This window comes from Canis lupus, chromosome 15 (assembly GCF_011100685.1).
Source record: "Canis lupus familiaris isolate Mischka breed German Shepherd chromosome 15, alternate assembly UU_Cfam_GSD_1.0, whole genome shotgun sequence".
Taxonomy (NCBI): Eukaryota; Metazoa; Chordata; class Mammalia; order Carnivora; family Canidae; genus Canis; species Canis lupus.
Window position 1 is genome coordinate 29,408,921 of NC_049236.1, and position 26,492 is coordinate 29,435,412.

The following is a 26,492-nucleotide window of genomic DNA, read 5'->3' on the forward strand; positions in this document are numbered from 1 at the left end:
GCTCAATACACCTGACATTCTCTCTGAAAACCTGAGGCTGGAAACATAGTGGGAGAACACTGATACAAGGAAATTTTTTATAAAACAAAACAAAACAAAACAAAAAAAAACGGAAATATGAGTGTGAACCTATCAGCACTTAAATATAAAGAATAAAAGCAAAATTCAGATACTATTCCAAAATTAGTATAACTTGCAGTTGTAAAGGTGGAATACTTGATAGTTCTACTCTTTCTTATGTTTTGTTCACCATGTTCAGTGTTCATAAAATTATAATCATCCCAGGCCTAACAATGCTTACATTATGGTTTATCTGTGCTTCTGTAAATAACAATTTACCATAGGGCTTTTCAGCATCAGCATTATTGACATTTAGGACAAGATAAGTATGTTGAAAGGGTCTGTCATATGCATAGTAGGATGCATTTAGTAGCATCCCCTATCTACTAGATGCCAGTATCCTCCCTAATTATGACCATCAAAATGTCTCCAAATATTGCTAAATATCCCCTGAGGGGCAAAATTACTTCTGGTTGAGAATAAGTGCTCTTGGGAAATTTTTACAATTTTTCTTTCACAAAATCAGAAAAGTTGCAACTAAACTTTAAGTCTGTGACAGTTATCACTCTTCGTCTTGTCTGATGTGAAGTCTATCTAGAGAATACTCAACAATGGCTCTAAAGCTCAGTACCACCTACTTTCTTTCCAGTTTTATTATTATTATTTATTATTTATTATTATTATTATTTTATTATTCCAGTTTTATACAGTTAATATACAACAGTGTGTTAGTTTAAGTTGTACTGCATAATGATTTGATATGTGTATATATTATTAAATGATTACCACAATAATCTAACATCCATCAAATCACTGAAGTATAATTTTTTTCTCATAATGAGAACTTCTAAAATCCACTCTTAAAAAAATAAATAAATAAAACCCAACTCTCTCAGCAACTTTCATATATAAATAATTGTATTATTCAGATATATAAATATAGAATATTGTATTGTTAACAATAATTACCATGCTGTACCTTACACCCCAGAATTTATTTATCTTCTCATTGTATTTATGAATATTCATGGGTAAGATCTTCTCCCTGTGGGACAAATGTTCTGATAGGCTTTTTCCTAGGAGAAGGGATAAGTGTATGTGACAGAGAAATTTCTGAATAGGGTACTGGCCTGAATCCATGACCCTTTTCCTCTTCCAACAAGCCAGGTGGCTCAATAAGTATTTATTGAATGACTAGACCAATGAAAAAACTATCCAAGGTCTCAAAGGATGTTCAGAGAATATATTCCCATTAGACATTAACATATGTTATTCAGGAAAATAGAGGAGTCAGTTGTTAACTAACTTTCATTTCACTCTGGGTAAACCAAAGGAAAGAAGTTCCTTTCAAGCTTCTCAAAATCTTTCATGGACTACACTGAAACTTCCAGTTATACGAGGAAGTCAGTCATCATATGTGGAATTTCCTAAAATTATTTGACACAAAGTTTTCAATATAATAATTTTCTAGACTTTTGTTTCAATTTGGGAATACGTTTTCAATATTTCTGAGTACATTTGAAGTAAAACAGTAATATTTAAAATCACTTGAAGTTACAATTTACCAAGTTAAGTATTTTCAGAAGACAAACTACATATGCATATTATAGGAAAGATCCTGTAATTTACTCATTCTGATGGGAAATCTGAACCATTATAACCAAGAAGTGCATCTGGTATAAAATACCTCCTATTGTTACCTATCTTGATACAATTGGCATTTTTGCTTCCCTATTCTATCATTGCTAAAATTAATATAAAATGGCTTCAGGTTTCCAGTCTGGCATGTGAGGAGTTTAGAAATTCCCATTCTATCCTAACAACAAGTAAAGCTGAACAAAATGAAAATATAAACCACTCTTCTTTAAAAGTGAAATCACAAGGCAAATCACTGCCTCCAAAAATTGAAAGACAGACAGGCAGAAACAAAGAATCACAACCCAGCAGAGCAGAAACGCACTGGCAGAAACCTCCTCAAAAGCCAGAATCAGTAACCAGTATGGGGAGCAGGGGTGAGGAAAACCTAAACTATAGTTGATTAATAATTGATTAATTGCTGGAAGTTCAGTGTGGGCAACTCTGAGAGTCAAAAACTCCTGCAGGAGCTTTCCCTTCAAAAGCCCTACTAGGTCCTCACAGTGAACATAAGAGAAAATACTTCCAGCAGGGGCAGAAGAAAAGTAACCACCTTGAATACACCAGAGCATTCTGCTCTTAACAAGGCTCTCCCTCAGATGAAACTATTTTATCAGAGCCTAAACAACCTGGAAAGAGGGAAATAGCCCACTCCAGTCCCCCCCAGAAATTCTGTCCCACCTAAGGAGTGAAAAAACTGAGAAGCGTTGATGAGACTCACAGTCCAGAGGCGCAGGCTCACATAAAGCCTGAGACCTAATCACAGCACTACAGAAGGTTTCCCTCTCCCCCACACCTTGCCACTACATTACAAAAGGCCTTTTTTTCTGCAGTTGCTCTTACATCATGTCCACTTTTCAACAAAATTTACAAGACACTAAAAGGCAAAAAGCATAGACTAAAAAGACTAAACAAGCACCAGAGGAGCCTGGGTGGCTCAGCAGTTGAGCGTCTGCCTTTGGCTCAGGTCATGGGACTGACTGAGTCCTACATGGGGCTCTCTGCATGGAGTCTGCTTCTCCCTCTGCCTGTGTCTCTGCCTCTCTCTCTGTGTCTCTCATGAATAAATAAATAAAATCTTTTAAAAATATATTTAAAAAAAAAGAATCAGAGTCAGATATGACAGAAATGGTCAGACCAAGAATTTTAAAGTTTTTGATTAGAATGCTAAGGGTTTTCATGGAAAACATAGATAGCATACAAGAAACAGGTGGATAATGAAGCAAAGAGATGGAAATTCTAAGGAAAAAAAATGCTAGAGTTCAAAAAATCATAACAGAAATAAAGAATGCTTTGGATGGGCTCATTAATAGACTGGAAATAGCTGAAGAAAAATCTCTATGTGACAGGAAAAATGATTAATACTATATAATCACATTTATATACAGAATCTTAAAAATAAAGCACACATAACACACACAAGCCATACTCATGGATATAGGAACAGATTCATGTTCTCTGAGGCAGGGGATGAAGGATAGGTGAAATGATAAAGGGAGTCAAAAGTGATAAAATTCCACTTATAAGTCATGAGAATGTAGCATACATAACTTAATAAGACTGGGGGATCCCTGGGTGGTGCAGCGGTTTGGCGCCTGCCTTTGGCCCAGGGCGTGATCCTGGAGACCCGGGATCGAATCCCACGTCGGGCTCCCGGTGCATGGAGCCTGCTTCTCCCTCTGCCTGTGTCTCTGCCTCTCTCTCTCTCTCTCTCTGTGTGTGACTATCATAAATAAATAAAAAAAAAATATTTAAACAATACTTTAAAAAAAAAACTTAATAAGACTGTATTACATATTTGAAAGTAGCTAGGGTGAATAATGAAAGTTCTCACAAGGGATGCCTGGGTGGTTTAGTTGGTTGAGTGGTCAATTTCATATATATATATATATGAAATTTCATATATACATATATATATTTTTTTACTTCAGAGAGAAAGTGAGAGTAAAAGAGCACAATCAGGAGGGAGAGGGAGAGGGAGAAGCAGACTCCCCACTGAACAGGGAGCTCAATGTGGGACTCAATCCCAGCACCCTGGGATCATGACCTGAGCAAAAGGCTAACACTTAACCAACTGAGCCACCCAGGCACCGGAGCAGTTGACTCTTAATTTTGGCTCAGGTCATGATTTCAGGATCCTGAAATTCAGCCCCACTTCTGGCTTTGCACTCAGCAGAGAGTCTGTTTGGGATTCTCTCTCTCCCTGCCCCCTGGCCCTCCCCCCTGTGCATGCTCTTGTTCTCTCTCTCTCTCTCTCTAAAATAAATGAATAGATCTTAAAAAAAAAAAAAAGAAAGTTCTCATCAAGAAAAAAAAAATCATAACTATGCATGATGATGGATGTTAACTGCACTTATTATAATGATCATTTTGCAATACAAATATTGAACCATGGTGTACACCTGAAACTAATATAGCATTATGTTAATTATACCTTGATTCTAAAAAAAGAATCTATGTATCTATGTGCTATTGATGGTATGACAATATAAACTTCTAAAACTGAAAAAGAAAAAGAAAAAAATGAAAAAAATAGAATATCCAAGAACTATAGGACAGCTAAAAATGTGTAACATATGCATAATGGGAGCACCAATGGGTGAAGAAAGAGAAAAATGAACAGAAGCAGTATTTGAAGCAATAATTACTGAGAATTTCCCCCAAATTAATGTCAGGCACCAAATCACAGGGTAAGGGAAGCTCAGAGCACATCAAGCAGAGTAAATGCAAAACAAAAAACTACACTTATTTTTTTTTAAGATTTTATTTATTTATCTGAGAGAGCTACAAGAGCATGAGCAGAAAGACAGGCAGAAGGAGAATCAGACTCCCCACAGAGCAGGGAGCCTGACATGGGATTCAATCTCAGGGCCCTGGGACCATGAACAGAGCCGAAGGCAAACACTCAACCAACTGAGGCACTCAGCTGCCTCTATCTTTTCTTTTTTAAGATTTATTTATTTGAGACAAAGCACACACCCACATGCAGCGTCAAGTGAGGGGCTGTGGGGGAGAGAGAGAGAGAACCACAAGCACACTCCTTGCTGGACCCAGAGCCCAAAACAGGCTAGATCTCATGATCCCAAGATCCCCAGATCATGACCTGAGCCAAAATCAAGTCAGATGATTAACTGACTAAGCCACCCAGGCATCCCCAAAAAACTATACTTAGGAATATCATATTCAAACTTGAGAAAATCAAAGGTAAAAATCTTGAAAGAAGTCAGAGGAGAAACAACTACATATAAAGAAGCAAAAATAAGAATTACATCTGAAAAAAAAAAAAAAAAAGAGTTACATCTGACTTCTCCTCAGAAACCACACAAGGGGGACTCCTGGGTGGTTCAGTGGTTGAGAGCCTGCCTTCAGCTCAGGGCATGATCCCGGGGTTCTGGGATCGAGTCCCACATCAGGCTCTTTGCAGGGAGCCTGCTTCTCCCTCTGCCTGTGTCTCTGCCACTCTCTCTGTGTCTATTATGAATAAATAAAATCTTTAAAAAAAAACATGCGAGGAAGAAGATCATGGAATGGAATATTTAAAAGGTTGAGAGAAGAAAAACACCAAACTAGAATTCTGTATCCTGAGAAATTATCCTTCTAAAGGAAAGGAGAAATAGACTTTCTCAGATAAACAAAAACTGAGGGAATTTTTTGCAAGAAATGTTAAAATTTCTTCAGATAGAAGAAAAATAAGACAGAACAGAAACTTCAATCTACATAAAAATAGAAGCACAAAAAGGAATAAGCGAAGGAAAAATAAAAACTTTTATTTTTCTTAATTTAACATATAACACTTGTTCAAAATAACAATGGCAACAATGTATTCAATGTACTTATGTGTGTGTCTGTGTGTGTGTGTCCATGTGTGTCTGTGTTTATGTATGACAGCACTGATACAAGGGACAGGAAGGAGGAATTAGTATTTTTTTTATGAGTTACTTGCACTACTCATGAATTGGCATAGTGTTATTTGAAATGAACTTTGATTAGTTGTAAACATATATTGCAAACTCAGTGAAACCACTAAAAAAAATTTTTTTAAAGAAGAATAATTGATGCTAAAAAAGAAAAGAAATTGCCAGAACTTTGAAGTGATCAGGCAACCAGAATGTCCTTCATTGGTGAATGGATAAATAAATAATGGTCCATCCAGACAATGGAATATTATTCACAACTAAAAATAAATAAACTACCAATCCATGAAGAAACCCAGAGGAACCTTAAATGCATATTACTAAGTGAAAGAAACCAATTTGAAAAGGCCACACATTTTATCATTCCGACTATGTGACATTCTGGAAAAGGCAAAACTATGAGGACAATAAAAAGATCAGGAGTTTGAGGAAAGGGAGAGATGAATAGGCAAAGCAAGAGGATTTTAGGGCAGTGAAACTATCCTGTATGATACTGCAACAGGGGCTACATGTCATTATATACTCATCAAAATCCATATAATATGCAACTCATCAAAATCCATATAAAAGTATATATATAATGTACTTATAATAACGTAAAGCGTGGACTTTGGGTGGCAAGAACGTTTCAATATAGGTTCATCTAGGATAACACTGTAGTGTGGGATGTGGATAGTGAGGGAGGCTCTGGGGAGGGGACAGGGAATATGTGGGAACTGTGTACTTTCAGCTCAATTTTGCTGTGAGACCAAAACTACTCTAAAAATGAATTAGTTTTTAAAAATTAATATAAACCATATTTCATCCTTCAAGGGCTAGGATCTCTAACTTTCAGAAGGGTGCAAACAAATTTAAAAAATTAATTTGTACCTCTGAAAACATTCTAAATGGCATTAAATAGTTGGAAAAATCATCACAGAAAGAACCATCACTCAATTCTTCATTGAAAAAGAAAATAAAAAGAAAAAGAAAAAGAAAAAGAAAATCAGTAATGGGGGTAGTTGAGAAAGAGGTCTAGCAATGAAGGTGGCACAAAGGAGCTAGGAGTGAAGTCAGAGTCACAGAGAAAAGAAGTAATGACAGTGTCCTTTCCAACCATGAAAAAGGACAAAATGAAGGGTGGGAATGAAGTAGTGGCATGGTGATTTTGGAAACAGCAACTTCATGTGGTCTGTTCACAACCTATTTGGTAATTCTGAATTATTACCTGTATGATTTGACATCTCTAATCCTTTTGTCATGTAAAATGAAAATAATGATAGAAATTCTACTTTCCTGGGTTCTGAGCTTTAAAATTGAGAAAATACACATTCTTTCAGTATAGCATGTAGTGAACAGCACTTGAGTTGTTCTCATATCCATCTAACTGACCCTGAGTTTCTAGAGGGCAGGGAGTGTATGTCCTCCTCACCTCTCTAATCTTACCATGTAGCATAGTGTCTGCCATCCAGTGAGCTTAATATATACCCATTGAATACAAGAAGATGGGGAAAAGAGAGGGAGAGCGAAAATAATGGAGACAGGGAGCCAAGAAGGGAGAAAATAAGGGGAGTAATAAAGGAAGATGGAAGGGAGGGAAGGAGGAATTAGAGAAGGATGGAAGGAAAAAAGGAAGGCTGGCTTTAACAATCCAGGAAAGAAAAAGTGGAACAAAATTCATCAAAACCCAAAGTCCTTTGTCTAGAAGAGATAAGAGGCTGTGGTTGAAAGGAGCAAAGATATGTAATTGATCTAGCTGATGAATGGAGTAAGTATAAAAGGGGAATATCAAGGGGTTCAAATAATGAGTTGTATTTATGGCACTTTGTAAGCCTGTGTGCCTAATTGATCTGAATAGTGATTCAGTCCATTTACCCTATTGTCCTTCAGGATTTCAGGGCAATAAATTATAGTGCATTTGTCCTATATCCCTAGAAAATGATGCAAACATATTTATCCTTCTCTATTCCATAGAGAAAGTGAGGCAGCAATTTTGACATATAATGATATCATTCTTTGCATCATATTTTTATTTTTTTAAGATTTTGTTTATTCATGAGAGACAGACAGAGAGAGGGAAGCAGAGGGAGAGGTAGGCTCTCAATGGGAGACTCGATCCCAGGACCCCTGGGATCATGACCTAAGCAGAAGGTACATGCCTAACCAACTGAGCCACCTAGATACCCTGCAACATATTTTTAAATATCATTGCAAAGAAACATATCCTGACTGAATGTATTTCTAGCTATACATAGCAGTTTAGCAGAGGGTGAAGCAGTCCATGGAGAAACAGAAGCAGTCCGTATTCGGTCTCTGTCTCTCTCTCTCTCTCTCTCTTATATGCACACCTCTTTTAATTTGTTTATCAAAATGATTGAATTTCTCCAATAGAGAATCACCCTTTCTCCAAATTTAAATCTAGTATATTAGCTCCTGACAATTTACTGACCTCTATCAACCCCTACTCTATTTTCTAACCAAAAAAAAAAAGAATATACCAGCTATCTTACACAAGTCTGTGTGTCCCTTTTACTCATATTAAATAAATAAATGTTTCTTTTTTTTCTCATCTCTTTTGGAAGATACTAAAGTTTCATTAGTTTGGCTTTAACTCTGCACTTTCTTCCTTTATCCACTATTTCTTTTCTTGTTTTACTTATCTATTCCTCCTTCATCCTCCTCTATTCCCTGATGGAAGGAAGATTACCATCCCTGACTCGAGCACTCATGACCTACTGGCCCCAAAAGCTACAACTGATTTAAGTAGGGCCGAGACAGCAATGTCACCTTTCTTAAGAGGCACATATACCAAAGCTGCAGCCTGACCCTGGAATACCAAATTTGAACTGAGGATACCCCAGCTGCTCTCTTCTCTACCCTCAGCAATTCATCACTGTCAGCATAACTTCAGCAAGAGCATCCAGAAAAAAAAATATGCCCCATTGTCCCTGGCTCCATCGGTTTTTGTGCTTATATTTTCAAATGCTATAGAAGCCTCCCAGCTACATTATAGTTTTTCTGGATCCTTATAAACTGAAATATTATTTTTTCTTTACATAAAATGTCTTCAGTGAAAAGGCTACGCTTTATTTTCATGTCTGAAGACTTCTGCTGCTAGCATCAGTGAGCTAGAAATAAATGTGCCCAAACAAAATGTTTTATTGAGAATGCCTCCTAGATTCATCTTCTATTTCTATGATACTGCTGACCTCTGGCGTTCAGAACACTGATATTTTCCTTAACTTCATTTGTTTTTATTGTTTTTAAGCTTTCTTCTGGAGTTTGGTTCTTCTATTAGTGAAATCTGGTAAAAATTCTACATTCAGTAATAAATAATTGCCTTTTAATGAGAGAATTGAATCTGAGAATTAGAGTTTGGGGACTTTTTAAAATATGAACTCTAAAAGTTCATATTTCTCCAGAGAAGAAACATTTTCAATTATCATCATAGACATTCCCTTTGAAACATCTCAAACTGAACATGGTCCAAAACCAAACTCCCCATTTCTCTGACAGCCTCCAGCCTTCCATTTGCTCAGACTGAAGTCCTTGGAGTTAACCTTGACTTTTCTATTTCTCTCCCACTAAAAATCCATGAGAAATCCTGTGGCTTCTACTGTTGAACACCTGAGAATCCGGCCACTTTTTACACTCTTGCTACCGCTGCTCTGTCCTGAACCACATAGACTCCCACTGGGATTATGGTGATAATTTTCTAACTGGTCTCCCAAAGGATATAGCTCTCCTGTACATGGAGTTTGTTCTCTTTAGCAGCCACTATGATCCTTTAGATATGGAAAGCAGATTCAGGCATTTCTCTGCTCAAAACCCTCAAATGCTGTATGTTGGCAAATTAAACTAAAAAACAAAACAAAATCTCAAAAGGCTTCCAGGCTCTCAGATCAAAGGCTGAAGTCTGGAGATACTAACAAATCCTTATCTAAGCACACCCCATCTCCCTAACTTCACTTCCATACATCAACACCTTCCCCAACCCCCTTCCCCCCCAACCCCATCAACCCCCCCGCCCAAACACACACACAAACACCCTGACCTTTCCAGCTATTTCTTAAACAAAGACACTGACCAACATGACCTGAAAGTTCTCAGCTTGATTAAACTTTAAACAGGATCTTCTTGCCTCTAGGCACCTGACTTCATTTTTCTTAGAGCATTTACTTTAGAAAACGTGTAATTGTACATTCTTTCTCTGCCTCTTTGAGATGCAAATCATTTCCTTGTTTAAATTCCAGAAATGTCTTTCTCAGGGACCTGAGAGCCATGTCTTTGAAATGCAACCATCAGGGGAGATAGTGCCCCATCTCCTAGTCTCTGTGGGAGAGTAAGAGACTGACTTCCAGGTTCTACACAACCTCGCTCCCTTCCCTGAAAATATGAAAAACCACTTTTCCCTTGGGTAAAGCCTATTAATAGACACAGATGGCCTCTGAGTTACCCATCAATCCACCTCTTAACTTCCAATCCTTTGTTTGTGGAGTTCAATCTCTGACCTCCATTACAAAAGTCTTAAAAATTTTGCCTGTTTAATTTGTAGGGTGCAATTTTCTTTCATAGCACCCACACGTACTTTAGGCTCCGAGTATTTATTGTCCCCTCTCTCTATTTCTGCATGACTTGTGTGCTTACTTCCTTCAGACCTTTGTTCAGACTGTCAGCCTATCCGTGAACCTCCCTACCCCACATTAAATGGTTAATTCTACCCCTGCAAGTATTCTATACACTTTAATTTGCCTCATTCTTCTCCATAGCATTTATCATTATCTAAATTTACTATATATTCATTTTCTCTATCTCTTCCCAATACAATATAAGCTCCATGAGGGCAGGAGGTTTTTGTTTTGTTTTTTCCTTTTTTCAGATTTGTTTACTGCTGTACCTCTCACATTTTGATAAAGGTAATTAAGATGTGTTCAAGTAAGTATTTTGTTGCATGAAAGAAAAAAATGAGTTAAATCAGTGCCTTTTTGTGTCTTTAGAGGCAAAATATAAGTTCAAAATTTAAGAATTCAGTTATCCAAAACCTGGCAATTCCTGACATAAACAGGCTGAGCACCTTCATTGGTGTAGTCTGTGAAGTAAATATGTGATTGCATTCCTAATGCAATGTTACCTAGGATGTAGACAGATATGAGGTAAAATAAGAGACAGTGAAGATTAAAAGTAGATACCATTAGAAAAACACACACTTTATAGGCTTATCACTTCTCCTTAGCTTTTTCTGAATTTCCAATTCAGTGACTGTTGAAGAATCTACAAGATGAGATTTATAAGACATAGCAATAAATAAAATGTAGTTCCTAGTATAAAAATTTTTGTTCTAATAAGAAATAAAACAAGTTTGAAATGGAAATTAGGAAGAAAGTTAACTAATGATAATTGAACATTTAAAGAAAAATGGGAATATATTTTTAGAAAGAAATTTGTGGCATCTGGATGGCTCAGTCCACTGGCTTCCTACTCTTGGCTTTGGCTCAGGTCATGATCTCAGGGTCCTGGGATTGAGGCCTAGGTCAGCCTCCACAGTCAGTGGGAATCTGCTTGAGATCTTCTCTCTCCCCCTCTCTCTCTGCCCCTCCTTTCGTACACACACTCATGTGTTCTCTCTCTCTCTCTCCCTCTCTCTCTCTCTCTCAAATAAATAAATAAATCTTTAAAGAAAAAAGAAAGAAACTTGTGAACTACCAATTAATTGGAATATTTGATAGACTATATGACATCAGGAGGGAGGACCTTTACTGTGCCCTGGCCTGCATTGCACTCAACACCCCACTCCAGGCCCTGTAAAATAGCACTGTATTTCAGAACAAAGAACAGTGGTCCGAGATCTGCCACCTAACTTGTGAAATGCTAAATAGTTATCCTCCCTTAACTTAGAACTCTCCAGTGTTATTCAAAATAATAATAATAATAAGAGCTAATATATAGAAAGTGCTTACCATGTGCCAGGTACTACTTAAAATACATGGATCATCTTATTTACTCCTCTCAACTCTTTGAGGTTGTATTATTAATATTTCCATTTACCTGCCAAGAGTCATACACCAGTAAGTGACAGAATCAGGAGAGTTACAAAAATCAGGTGAAGATATCAGATAAATTATCACATAAAAATTGTACAGCTACTAGATAAGGGAATAAGTAGTAGTTGGCATAAGAAATGTGTAATTACCCTGCTTTCCACCAAAGGCCCTAAAATACCTAGCTAAAGGGAACTGCATAATTAATATCTATCTATTCACAGCTTGCCAGTTGGTTCTTGAGACCCTAAGAAGATTATTTATGACTCCCTCCTTTCACAACCTATAATGAACTAATTTAAATCCTGTGGCCAATTTGAAACATTTTGTAGAGACCCTATTGCCAATGGTAGAGCATCTTTAATTTTAAAAAATAATCCTAATGCTGGTCTTGCAGCTGCAGATGGCAAAACATAAAAGTGAAAATATGAAACTGTCAAAGACCATTTTGAAACAACAAAGAGAGAAATTTGTGTTAACCTGAATAGAGGTCAAGAACATGGCATCTAGAATCAGAAAGAATTAGGTTCAATATGTAGCGTGATAATTATTAGATATTGACTTGAGCAACTTACTGAACTATTTGGAGCTGAAGTTTTTTTCATATATTAGGAAGATAAAATTAGTGCATATTTGAAGGAATATTATGAGAAATAATTTCAATAATACATGTAATTCAATGAGCATATGCCCAGCATGGAACAAACACTAAATTACTGTTACTCTTGGTGTTATTGCTGCTATATTTTGCAGAGTCACGATCAACATATACCACTTCAATAAAATATCATTTTTACCACTGATATAAATTATTAATAACTACAGTAGTATAGAATTCATTACAATATAATTTTCAACTTCAAAAAAATACTAAAACTTATTAATTATAATATGCTCTAATTTGGTTTTCTCCCTAAAATAGCTTTTTTGTTTCCTTTTCTGATAGACTACAAGCTCATTGAAGACAGAGATTGAGTTTCCTTTATTTGACTCAACAAATCTTTTATTTATTGCCTGCTATGTGTCAGCCATTATTCTAGGCTCAGAGATATCAATAATTAAAAAGAAAAAGTTCTTAACTTTATGAGGCTTTTTTTAAGGGCAAAACCTGGCAATAAACAAGCAAGTAAATATACCAAATGTAATATACAGAGAGATATTCCCAATATCTGAATAGGAACTGGTTCATAATAGACACTCAATTAATGAATTAAATTTAATTTGATTATTTTAATATGTCTTTGTAGCATGGAAAATATGTAGAGGTATGCTGGAGTGAACTCTTTCCAGCTCAGGAGAGCCAGTTGTGTGCATTTCTTCCTAATTCTGTGTTCAGTGATTTAACTTTTGAGCTTTAAATTAGCCTGGTTAGAAGAGTTTTCACACTACAAAATTCAGCAATGCTACAAACTGCAGCTATGTTTTCTGAGAACCAGTTGTTAAACATTTATCAGCACACTACCTGATAGAGTCTGATCAAGAGTGAAATCTGAATTTTGTGGACTTCTGAAAACAAATAACCCTTAGTATCACATTGATATATTAATATATGTTAATATAATAGCACATTAATATATTAATATATTTCAGGTAGCAAAATTTACAAATTATGTAACACAGTATTAGTCTGAAGATGATTCAAAAAATATATACTTATATAAACAGAATTATTTTCTCCCAATAATAACTATCCCTTGATTATTCAGACCCATGAAAGAAGCAGAATGTAGATAACCCAGAAAATCAACCAACTAATGAATGTTTCCTCTTTAATATTAAACATACCTTTTAAATAAACAACTCGTGTTTTGAATAAGAATTTATTTAGTACAATATTGAGCATTTTTTTTTAATTTTTATTTATTTATGATAGTCACGGAGAGAGAGAGAGGCGCAGAGACACAGGCAGAGGGAGAAGCAGGCTCCATGCACCGGGAGCCCGATGTGGGATTCGATCCCGGGTCTCCAGGATCACGCCCTGGGCCAAAGGCAGGCGCCAAACCTCTGCGCCACCCAGGGATCCCAATATTGAGCATTTTATATACTTTAAACATAATAACTCCCTATCTATGGAGGAAAAAGAGAAGCTTCTGGGTGTTAGCAGGAAGCAAATTTGAAATTATTTTTCTATGGAAAATCCCATGAAAATCATTTGGAAAAATATGCAGAGCTACAATGCCCTGAGCTAGAAATTTCCCAGGATCACATGCCTGGGGAGTATAAATTATTAAATCATAACTTTAAAAAGAAAAATGAAAAAGGACTTTAAATCCTGCTACAACATGAGATTTGTTTTTTAAATTTTAGTAGTATAATGTATAAAATTTATTTTGTTATGTTTTAGATATATATCCCTATTAAATATTGGATCTAGATTGTTTCTGAATCAAAACTTAAAGGAAGGAAAACACTTGTGCATCCTTGGTTATCTGGAGATCTCATAGAAGAGAAATAAGTGAGTCTTGATATAATTATCTGTTCTCAAAAATAGTTTCAAATTATATTTCTAGAATATACCCCAGCTGAAACACCCAGATTTTATTATATTTAGTTCAATAGTAATAAATGCTTATCATTTATGGAAAATGACCCCTATCCCAGTAGCAGTTCTTGGCACTTCATATGCTATCTCTAATGCCCCTAACCACCCTGTCAGGAAACTCTAATATTACAAATAAGGAATTTTGTGCTCAGAGATTAAGTATTTCCTCCTAGGTCAAACAACTAGCAAATGATAAACCCAAAAGCCTAAAGAAATGCCCTTCTGGCTCCAAAGCTCATGTGAGTTTATTGAACTTATTGGTAATTACCTACTTTTTGTGCTAATCACCCTTAATTTGTTCTATGGCAGTCTTTTTCCTTGAGGAAAGAACATAAGCATCAATTTGGCAATGGGGGCAATTATCTCCAAAAACACTACCATCCAAAACCAACTCAAAGCAGATTGAATTGGAACCAAAAGTTCTCCTAGCTTTAGTGTGGATGATCTGTTTTGATTACTTACAAATGGTACAAATTGTCCTTTTGAGTTTTTGCCAGGAGCAAAGTAGAAGTTCTGGCTTTTTTTTTTTTTTTTTTTTCTGCCAAGCAGTTTATACTCCAATTTGTGACAAAATCGTTGTGAGTAAAAAGAAACTGTCTAGCTAGAACTTCCATTTCCAGATCAAATGGCAGCTTCTGTTAAAGAAGGTAAAAATCATTTTCAAAGGACTTTTCTACAATAAACTTTCCTTAAAGATAGCATACACCTACCCTAAGATTCGAGTTGAAATCTCAACTCAAATCTCTATTTGAGTCTCGCAAGTAAACCTAAGAAAAAAGATTGTAAGTAAAAATAGTACCGTGAGATAAGAAGTTATAGTTAATTCAAGAATAATAGATAAAATAGAAAGAGAGATACTATGACTTACACAGCCCCATGAGTCATAAATGATGAGGAAGCAGAAGGCAAGCTAAGGACAAAGCACAAGCTGACACACCTTGCAAACCTATCCCCCTTCAGGTGGGTTGTATGTGACATTCCTCAGGCACTCTGGCCAGCCCTGAAACTAAATAAAGGAAGGGAAAAACAAGTGGTTAACTAATAGAGATCACAGTCCAGTAAGACATGAGTCTCCCTCAGTTTACAAATGTCTTAGCGATTTACAAGAAAAAAAAAGCATTTTTATGAATAACCTAAATTCCAGAGGGCAACTCCCAACTGTCTTAATGTTACTGCTTTACTAGAGGGAAAAACAACCTTGACTATGGCAAAGCCTCCAGTATCTCTGTTGGTCCTCTTTACCATGTGAAAGTTCTTTTGAAAACCCCCTTTTTTCCTTACCCTCAACTCTCAAGTACATAATCAGCCACCTCTCATAAGCCTGGTGTAGCAACTCTTTCTGCCCATAGTTTCCGACCCCCACCCCACCACCACCACCCGACTCCCACCAATGCTTTAATAAAATCACCTTTTTGCACCAAAGATGTCTCAAGAATTCTTTCTTGGCCCTCTGCTCCAGACCTCACCTACTTTCAAACCTACATCAATAAATGTCAGAGGACTCGTGCCTAATTACTTATAAATGTGCCCTTCTTTATTTACAACATATATTTAAGGAGTTCTATGTGACTTTAGGAGTGAAACATGCTTGCTTATCTCTTTCTGCCTTCCTTTCTTTATCTAAATATTGACAAACATGGCAGTTAGTTAAAGCATATCAAACTTTTCAATCTCTAGTACATTTCTATATGTGCTATGAATCATATATGCATTCAATATATAGTTTCTGTAAATTTTAAAGTTTTGCTTGTGACATTTAAGTATTTGATTTATCTGAAATTTATTCTTTGCATGAGATTAAAGGTCCAATGTGTTTTTTTCTTATGTGGATACTCAATTTCCTGAAACATTTATTTAATAGTCCCTTTTTTTCTCCGTTGATCTGAGATACCATTTCTGCTATATATCAAATTTATATAGACAAATAGGTTGGTTTTCTATTCTTTTCCATATTTGCCTCAAATGTCAATATTATGCTGTAACAAATTTAAAATATAGTTTTTATAATAGTAAATCTTATTTTCTGAGGCAACTCCCTTCATTTTATGTTTCTCTATTAGTAATGGCTTGAATATTCTTGAGGCTTTGAAATTTTGTGTAGATTTTAAAATAGGCTTGTCAAGTTTCATGAAAAGAACCATTTTGACTGACATAATGTTGAATAAGCCAACTTGCAGACAATTGACATTTTTAATATATTGTGTCTATCCATGAGCATGGTATAGCATTTTATTTATTTATTTATTTATTTATTTATTTATTTATTTATTCAGGTGTTGTTAATAACTTTCATTACGGTTTTATGGATTTCTGCACAAAAGTCTTACTCTTTTGTTATTTTATTCCTTGACATATTTTTGTTGTTTTTATAAATATATACTTTCTCACTGATTTGCTTTTTCTAAGAATGTGATAGTACGTAAAAATACAATTTACTTTTGTACATCAATTTTATATCCCAAACTAGCTAATCTCTCTTGATAATTCTAATAATTTGTAAATATTTGGTGATTTCCATATAGACGGTTAACACCTAGGAACAATGACTTATTTATTTCCTTAACTCCAATTATTATAAGGGTTATTACTTTTTTTCTTATCTTACTATCCTACTAATACCTTTAGGAAATTGATGTGGACACACTTGTTTTGATCTTCAATTTAAAGGAAATTATTTATTGTAGGATTTTATGGATAACCATCAGTTTAAAGAGATTCCTTCTATTCCTAGTTTGCCAAGAGTTAGTTGCATTCCACAAACTTTGATACATAGAATTTTTATCATTCATTATTGACTGTATTATAATTTTAATTGTTTCTTCCTTTAATTCATGAGTTATTGAGAAATATTTTAATTTCCACATACATGGATATCTCTATTCATTTTTTGTTCATTCTGACCAAATTGTATTTTTTTTTCTAACCAAATTGTACTATCAAAAGCATGCTGGGATGCCTGGGTGGCTCAGTGGTTGAGCATCTGCCTTTGGCTCAGGTCGTGTTCCTGGAGTTCCGGGATTGAGTCCCACATCAGGCTCCCCATAGGAAGCCTGCTTCTCCTGCCTGTCTCTGCCTCTCTGTGCGTGTGTCTCTAATGAATAAATAAATAAATTCCAAAAAAAAAAAAAAAAAGAAAGAAAAGGCAAGAAAGCATGCAATGCACATAACACATTCTTTGAAATTTGTTACAAATTGCTTTATGACTAAATCTCTGGTCATTTTTCATAAATTACCAATGTGTTTGTGAAAAAAATGTGAATTCTTTAGTTGTCCAATATAGTAGATGTACAGTATTTGTTGCTCTATAACAAGTTACCATAAATTAGTCACTTAAACCAAAACTCATTTTTTAGCTCGAGTTCTAGCTCCGGTCAGAAGTCCATGGTATGGCTAAGTTCTCTGATCAGAATCTTAGCAGGACTGTATCCTTTTGGAGGCTCTAGGGAAGAGTCTACTTCCAAGCTTATTCAGGATGTTAGCCAAATCCAGTTCTTGCATTTGTAGGACTGATTTTCCATCTTTTTGTTGGCTGTCAACAATGCTGGGGACTACTCTCAGCAACTAGATACCACCCACAAACTTTGTCATGCAGCCTTTTCCATATTCAAAGCCAGCAGCAGAGAATCCCCCATGCATTTGATTCCTTCTCACGGTTCTAATTTCATTGATCAGGATAAAAAATCAGTACCTGGACCATCCAGGATAATCTCACTTTCTAAAGGTCAACTATGCCATAAATCAGAACCTAATCACAGAAATGTCCCATCATATTCACTGTCTTGAATTATATGGGACACGTACATCAAGTGTGGGGTGGGAATCTTAGAGAACATCTTAGAATTCTGGCAACCATACTAGTCTATGTGTTATTAGGCCAAGCTTACTAACCATTTGGTTAAAATTTTTTATAAATTTATTTTTTTATATTTAATTACTGGGCATGTGTTTAACTTTCCACTCTATTGATGATTTTACCAGTTTCTACTTGTTCTGTCCATATTGTCTTTATATGTATTTTATGTATTCTTTATAAACAAAGCTTTTATTCATATGTAGTAGTTTTATCTCTAGTAATTTTTTCTATCCTAATGGCCTTTCATGTGATAGTAATATAGCAACATTAGCTTTATTTGATTAGTATTCATCAGTGTGTCCTTTTCTCTCATTTTACTTGCAAACTTTCTGTGTTCTGAAGTTTTTTTCTTTTTTTTAAATCCAATATAGTTATGTTAGTTTCCAGTATATGTTAGTTTCAGGTGTACAATATAATGATTTAACAGTTCTATGCCTTACTCAGTGCTCATTATGATAAGTATACTCTTAATCTCCTTTACTTATTTCACTCATCCCCTCACCCGCCTCCCCTCTGGTAACCATCAGTTTGTTCCCTATAGTTAAGAGTCAGCTTTTGGTTTGTCTCTTTTGTTTGTTTTGTTTCTTAAATTTCACATATGAGAGCAATGATATGGTATTTGTCTTCCTTTGACTCATTTCACTTAAAATTATACTCGCTCCATCTATTCATGTTGTTGCAAATAGTAAGATTTTATTCTTTTTCAATGGCTAAGTAATATTCCATTATACATATACCACATCTTCCTTCTTCGGAGGAACCTCCATACTCTCTTCACAATGGCTGCATCAGTTTTCATTCCCACCAACAATACACAGAGGTATTTCCTTCCACATCTTTGCCAACACTGGTTTCTTATGTTTTTTATGTTAGCCATTCTGATAGGTGTGAGGTGATATCTCACTATGGTTTTGATTTGCATTTGACTGATGATTAGTGATGTTGAGCATCTTTTCATGTGTCTGATGGCCATCTGTATGTCTTCTTTGGAGAAATGTCTATTCATGTCTTCTGCCATTTTGAATCAGATTATTTGGGTTTTTTTTGCTGTTGAGTTGTGTAAGTTCTTTATATATTTTGGATGCTAACCCTAATGGACATGTCATTTGTAAATATTTTCCCCCATTTGATAGGTTGTCTTTTTGTTTTGCTAGTGGTTTCCTTACTGAGCAAAAGTTCTTTTGGTTTTTTTGTTTTGTTTTGTTTCGTTTTTTTTTTTTATTTTGATGTGGTCCCAATAGTTTATTTTTGCTTTTCTTTCTTATTGCTTCAGGAGACATATCTAGAAAAATATTGTTACAGCTGCCACCAAATAAATTACTGCTTGTGTTCTCTTTAGAATTTTTATGGATTCAGGTCTGACATTCAGATTCTTAATCCATTTTGAGTTTATTTTTGTGTATAATGTAAGAACATAGTCCAGTTTCATTCTTTTGCATGGAGATGTCCAGTTTTCCCAACACCATTTGTTGAAAAGACTTTTTGTCATATTTTTGGCTACTTTGTCAAAGATTAATTGACTATATAAGTGTGGGTTTATTTCTGGGGTCTCTAGTCTGTTTTGTTAATCTATGTGTCTGTTTTTGTGCCAGTACCATACTGTTTTGTTTAATACAGCTTTGTAGTATATCTTAAATCTGAGATTGTAATATTTCCAGTTTTGTTCTTCTCCTTTTCAAGATTGCTTTGGCTATTTAGGGTGTTTTGTGGTTCCATACAAATTTTAAAATTACTTGTTCAAATTCTGTAAAAGATGCTGTCAACATTTTTGACAGAGAATGCATTAAATCTGTAGATTTCTTTGGGTATTATGGACATTTTAATGATATTTGTTCTTCCTATCTATAAGCATGGAATATTTTTTCTATTTGTGTCATCTTCAATTTCTGTCATCTGGGTTTTATACTTTTCAGAGTACAAGTCTTTCACCTCTTTGATTAAGTTTATTCGTTGGTATTTTATATATTTTTGGTGCAATTGTAAATGGGATTGCTTTTTACATTTCTCTATTACATCATTATTAGTGTATAGAAATGCAATGGATTTCTGTGTATTGATTTTGTATCCTGTGACTTTACTGGACTCATTCATCAGTGTTAGCAGTAATTTGGTGGAGTCTTTAGGGTCTTCTATATACAGTATCAAGTCATCGGAAAATAGTGAAAGTTTTGCTCATTCGTCACCAATTTGGATTCCTTTTATTTCTTTTTCTTGTCTGATTGCTATGGCAAAAACTTCTACTACTTTGTTGAATGGACATCCTTGTCTTGCTCCTGATCTTAGAAAGCTCTTAATTTTTCACCCTTGAATATGATGTTAGCTGTGGGTTTTTCACATATTGCCTTTATTATGTTGAAGTATGTTCCCTGTAAACTTAACTTGTTGAGGGTTTTTATCATGAATGTTTTACCTTATCACATACTTTTTCTGCATCTATTGAAATGACCATATGGTTTTTATACTTTCTCTTATTGCTATAATGTATTACATTGCTTGATTTGTGAATATTTAACCACACTTGCATCCTGGGAATAAATCCCACTTGATTGTGGTGAATGATTTTTTGGCATATTGTTGGATTCAATTTCCTAATATTGTTGAAGATTTCTGCATCTATGGTTATCAGAGATATTGTCCTATAGTTCTCTTTTTTGTAGTGTCTTTATCTACTTTTGTTATCAGGGCAATGCTGGTCTTATAGAATATATTTGGAAGCTTTTCTTTCTCTTTCTTTTTTGGACTAATTTAAGAATGTATTAACTCTTCTTTAAATATTTGATAGAATTCACCTATGAAGCCATCTGGCCCTGGATATTCGTTTGTTGGTAGTTTTTGATTACTGATTCAATTTCATTGCTGGTAATTGTCTGTTCAAATTTTCTATTTCTTCCTGATTAAGTTTTGGGAGATTATATGTTTCAACACATAGTTCTAGTTTATCTAATTTGTTGTCATGTAATTTTTAATAATATTCTCTTATAATCCTTTGTGTTTCTGTAGTGTTGGTTGATATTTCCCTCTTTCATTTCTAATTTTGTTTATTTGAATCCTCTCTTTTTTTTATGAGTCTGACTTAAGACTTTTTTTCTCGGGATCCCTGGGTGGCGCAGCAGTTTAGCGCCTGCCTTTGGCCCAGGGCGCGATCCTGGAGACCCGGGATCGAATCCCACGTCGGGCTCCCGGTGCATGGAGCCTGCTTCTCCCTCTGCCTATGTCTCTGCCTCTCTCTCTCTCTCTCTGACTATCATAAATAAATAAAAATTAAAAAAAAAAAGAAAAAAAAAGACTTTTTCTCCTCAAAGAATCAGTTCCTGGTTTCATTGATCTGTTCTATTGAGGCTTTTTTAGTTTCTATTTTGTTTATTTCTCTTCTAGTCTTTATTATGTCCTTCTTTCTACTAGTTTTGAGTTTTGTTCTTTTTTTTTCTAGCTCTTTTAGTTGTAATAGTTGTAAAGTTAGGTTGTTATGCGATATTTTTCTTGCTTCTTGGGATAGGTATTGTTATCATTTTTTAGAACAATTTTTGCTGCATGCCAAATAATCATTTTCATTTGTCTCCATGATTGTTTTGATTTTCTCTTTGATTTTTTAGATGTTTATAAATATTTTATTTTATTTTTTATTGAAAGAGAGAGAGAGAGCCTACATATGAGGGTGGTGGGAAGAGGCAGAGGGAGAAGGAGAGAGAATATTAAGGCTGACACCAGGCTTGGTCTCAACCTTGAGATCATGACCTGAGACAAAATCAAGAGTCAGATACTTAACTGACTGAGCCACACAGGTGCCCCTCATTCATTGTTTAGTACAATAGTATTTAATCTCCATGTATTTGTGTTCTCTCCAGATTTTTTTCTTATAGATGATTTCTAGTTCCATAGCATTGTGTTTTTAAAAGATGCATAGTATCTCTTCAATCTTTTTGAATTTTTAAGACTTGTTTTCTGGCCTAATATGTTATATATTTTGGAGAATGTTCCATGTGCACTTGAAAAGATTGTGGATTCTGCTGGTTTAGGATGGAATATTCTGATTATATCTGTATATCCACCTGGTCCAATGTGTCATTCAAAGCCACTATTTCCTTGTTGATTTTCTGTTTGGATGTTTATCTATTGATGTAATTGGAGTATTAATGTCCCCTACTATTACTGTATTACTATCAATTCTTCCTTTATGCTCATTATTAGCTGCTTTGTGTATTTGCACACTCCAATGCCGGGTTCATAAATATTTACAATTATGATACGTTTTTATTGGATTGTCCCGTTTATATTATTTAGTATCCTTCTTTGCCTCTTGTGACAGTCTTTGTTTTATAGTCTATTTTGTCTGACATAAGTAGTACTACCCTGGCATTCTTTTCACTTCCATTTGCATGGTAATTTCTTTGTCTCTTTACTTTCAATCTGCATGTGCCTTTAAGTCTGAAATGAGTCCCTTGTAGGCAGCATATAGATGGGTCTTGCTATTTTATCCATTCCATCACACTGTGTCTTTGGTTGGAGGTTTTAGTCCATTTACATTCAAATTCTTGATAGGTATGACTTGTTACCATTTTGCTACTTATTTTATGGTTGTTTTGTACTTACCTGTTTTTTCTCTCATGATTTTCTGGCTTTCTTTAGTGATACACTTTGATTCCTTCGTGTTTATTTTTTACATATCTATTACTGATTTTTGATTTGTGGTTACCATTAGATTTGTACATAATATCTTATGCATATAGCAATCTATTAAGTTGATGGTCACTTGAGTTTAAACCCATTCTTTACTCCTCCTCCCACCTCATACTTTGGGTATATGATGTCATGCTTTCCATCTTTTTATTTTGTAAATTCCTTCAGTGATTTCTATAGATATATTTACAGCTTTTGAGCTTCCTAGTTTTTCTTTCTCCTACTTATGCTCTTTCCTTTCCACTCAAAGAGTCCCCTTTAACATTTCTTGTATATTCTTCTTCTTCCCAGATACCACAGGTATTTTTCAAACTGTAGCCTGAATGCTATATCTCCACTCGGCTCATTATTGTGCTAATCTCTCTAAGGGTGAAGACTGTTTCCTGTCACCCTTTTGGCTCTCCCAGAGTTGAGGATGCTGAATTTTAAAGTTCCAGGTGTTAATCTCCACAGATTATAAGAACTCACAAAATTATGCCCCTCTGGTTTTGAAAGCCAAAAGTTATGGGGTTTTGTTTTCTCCCTGCGAGTTCCCTATGTCTGCAGTATCTAGTGTGGTATCTGTTTCTTTCCCCACTTCATGCCTATGGTCTCCCTCCCTCCCATGGATAGTTGATGTCTTTGAAATAGTATACAGCTGTATATGAAAATATTTATCAAATAGAATTTTCTACATTTACACTGTAATTACTGACATATTTGAATTTATTTTTGGTGCTTTATTTTGTGCTTTTTATAACACTTTTCTGTTTTTTTCCTTTTTAAAATTTTTCCTATTCCATTTTATTCCTTCTACCAATTTGGCAATAACAAAGTTTCTCTTTCCTTACAGTTATCCTAAAAATTTTAATATGCATAATTAAATAATGTCTAAGTTTATATCATATCATGCTCCTTTATGCTGAATATAGCTATACAGGTGGTGCACTTGCTCTCAGATTATGATTTCAGTGGTGCCCCCTTGAATACATCGAGCACATTATACATGATCTTACATGTTCAACAAAACTGGAAACCATTTTCCTTAACTCTGGTCACCCATTCTTATAATCTATGTATAATTGTGGTATAATATTTTAGTACTAATTTGGTTTGTTTGAACTTACAAATTAGAAAATATTGTTATTGACTTCTACATTATTTCCTTAAATTAAGCCATAAATTCATATTATTTGCTGACCATTCTTTTTTCCCATCAGATTATTTTTATAAATCACTTTCCTTCTTCAGAATGCATTTCCTTCAGAAGTAAATTTGGTAACTTGGCAAAGATTTCAGTTTTGATTTCTCTAAATGATTTTTATTTATCTCACATTCTTGAAAAGTGAGATATATATATACATTCTGGGCATTCTTGTCTAGATTGATAAATATTTTCTTTCAGTGTTTTGATTATTTCATTGTTGTCTGGATCTGCAGCTATGTAGAATTCTGCTATGAGCATAGTATTTCTTCTTCTGTTGGTAAATTGTCTTTTCTTTCTATCTGCTTTAAAATGTAATTTTTGATGTACAATAGTCCAAGGTAGAGGGTACAAATAAGAGTTGTTTTTTGTCCATTCTTTTTTGACCCAGTGGGCTTACTCCATGGCCCTGTGGAGTCCTTGCCTAGTGTGGTGTTTTTCAGCAATTCTGAAACATTTCCAACTATTGTCTTGTCTTTCTCTAATTTTTTCTTTCATCTCCTCTGGAATTCTAATTATACTTTATTTTCCATCTCTCTTTACCTTTCTTTTATAGTTTTCATTTTTAGTCTCTCTCTGATATATTATGAATAACTTATTAAATATATCCTTCAGTTTCTACTTTCTTCAGCAATTTCTTTGTTTACCCTATCCTTTATTTTTCCACTTTCAATGATTTTATTTTCACTTTTAAATGTTCTTTTATTTTGATCACTTTTAAATGTTCTATATGGTTCCTTTTCAAATAGTTTTGGCCAATACTGATAGCTTTTTGTCCATTCTTCATATTTTTGCATTATTTCTTAATTGTTAAAAACACTTTCAGTACTTTTTGCAAGTCTTATTTCCATATATTATTGCTATTGTTGACTTACGATTGTATCTGTTTAATTTTTTAATTACAAATTTGCCTCACTTGGAGTTTTATCTTTGGCCATTCCATAATATCTGAATTTAAAGAACAGAAACCAGAAATCATTTACCTCATCCAAGTGCCTGAGGCACTACCAATTTGAGAACACTTTATATTACATTTTTCACTTGAAGTTTGTTTGGGACATTTCGATAATGTGGATTCAAACCCAAAATTCACCTGAAAGAAAAGTTATGTCTAAAATTTTAAGAGAAGAGTATATATTCAAAGTATCTCTGTCTGCAAACTAAGTATTCTTTATCTAGTTTCCTTTCTGACCATATCATGTTTAATATGTCCTGGCTTCTTGTGAAGTTTCTCATCCTGTCCTCAGCTCTGTTCATGCCTTATACTGTTTTCATTCTTTGGTTTGTGGGCACTAAAGCCCAAACTCTGTGGCATTAAGAATCTGCAGAAACCCCAAAGCAGATGTCAGCTCTCAGGCTTCCTTATTCTTTTGGGTTCCCCCCTTGTCATTCTGGCTTCTGAGCAAATCATTTTCTTTCCTTCCTGCTCAGACATGCACTGAAAGAGATGTTTTTGTTTTACATTGTGTTGTTTACATGTGGCATATTTAGGTTATGTTCTTACAGAAAGAGCTATTCTCTGAATAAATATTTTACCATACTGCTGGAAACTGAAGATTTATATTTTCATTCTTTACAATTAATTTTCATAGAAGCTACAATTTACTAGGTAGTTACTATTTTTTAGGCACCATACTAAATTAAAATATGGCCATTTAAGAGATGCTAGAGCTGCCTTTATCTCTGAAGGTATTCTAGATCTTAGGCTTACAGGCTTCAGATCTTAATACTAAAGATTAGAAGACAGACTAAATAAGATTGAATGAATTTCCCAAATCATTTTTTGGTTAGTAGCAAAGAACAATGGTATGCATTACTATTCACAGAATAGGGCCCAGAGCTTCTGGTTTTGCCCAAAGCTTCCTTGGGCAGTATATCCACAGCAGTTCTTTACAACAATAAGCCTCTGAATTACCTAGGCAGTGTAGAATCAAGGAATCAGAAATTATTTAGGGATCACATACTTGTTCAGTACATTCTCCATCTGAAGTTTTTCAAAAATGTAATTAACACTGACCCTTCTGCTCAACCGACCTCCTTCACTTTAATGACAAATCTCTGGCAAAAGGCTAGATTCCTGTTACAGCTAATAATTTGCTTGTTCTGTCCACTGTTTGCATAGTAAAAGAAACAATTAGTGTTAAGATCCCACCTGCTATTGTTGCTTTTTGGCATGTATGTGCTGAATATCTCTAATATTTGCAGAGCCTAGGCAAGAATAGATATGAAGATTCACATGCTATATATTTAAGTATTTGAAAGTTATAAATTAAGCTAAGAAATAACCCTACATAACAACCAGAAGACCAGGATTGTGTTTAGAATTCTGGGACAATTCAGAGTTCTGTACTAGAAACTAGAAGCTTGAAGAGCCTCACACTCTTGCCTGGAATGAGATGCATTCCTCTTTTTTTTTACATTCCCTGCTATGTCCCAAAACTCAAAAGACCCCATGCACTTCTATGGAAAGGACAACCCACATTCTTCACTTCCATTAACACCCTGAAAATAGCTTTCCCTTCTCCAACCCTTTGATAGCAAGGTTCACTCTTTGGAGTTCTGTCTTAGGGGAGAGACCTATATAGTCCAAGAAATGGGGTTAAGATGATTT

At 34.8% G+C, this 26,492-nt stretch overlaps 1 long non-coding RNA gene across 1 annotated transcript in view; it reads right to left on the reverse strand.

Annotated features, from left to right (window-relative positions):
* Window positions 1-26,178, reverse strand: part of LOC111098894 — a 101,026-nt gene extending 74,848 nt beyond the window's left edge. The window contains exons 1-2 of the long non-coding RNA XR_005369944.1: window positions 26,034-26,178; window positions 15,037-15,174 (exon numbers count right to left, since the gene is read on the reverse strand). This is a non-coding gene — a long non-coding RNA (uncharacterized LOC111098894). The remainder of the gene's footprint in view (window positions 1-15,036; window positions 15,175-26,033) is intronic.
* Between the last annotated feature and the right edge of the window lie 314 nt (window positions 26,179-26,492).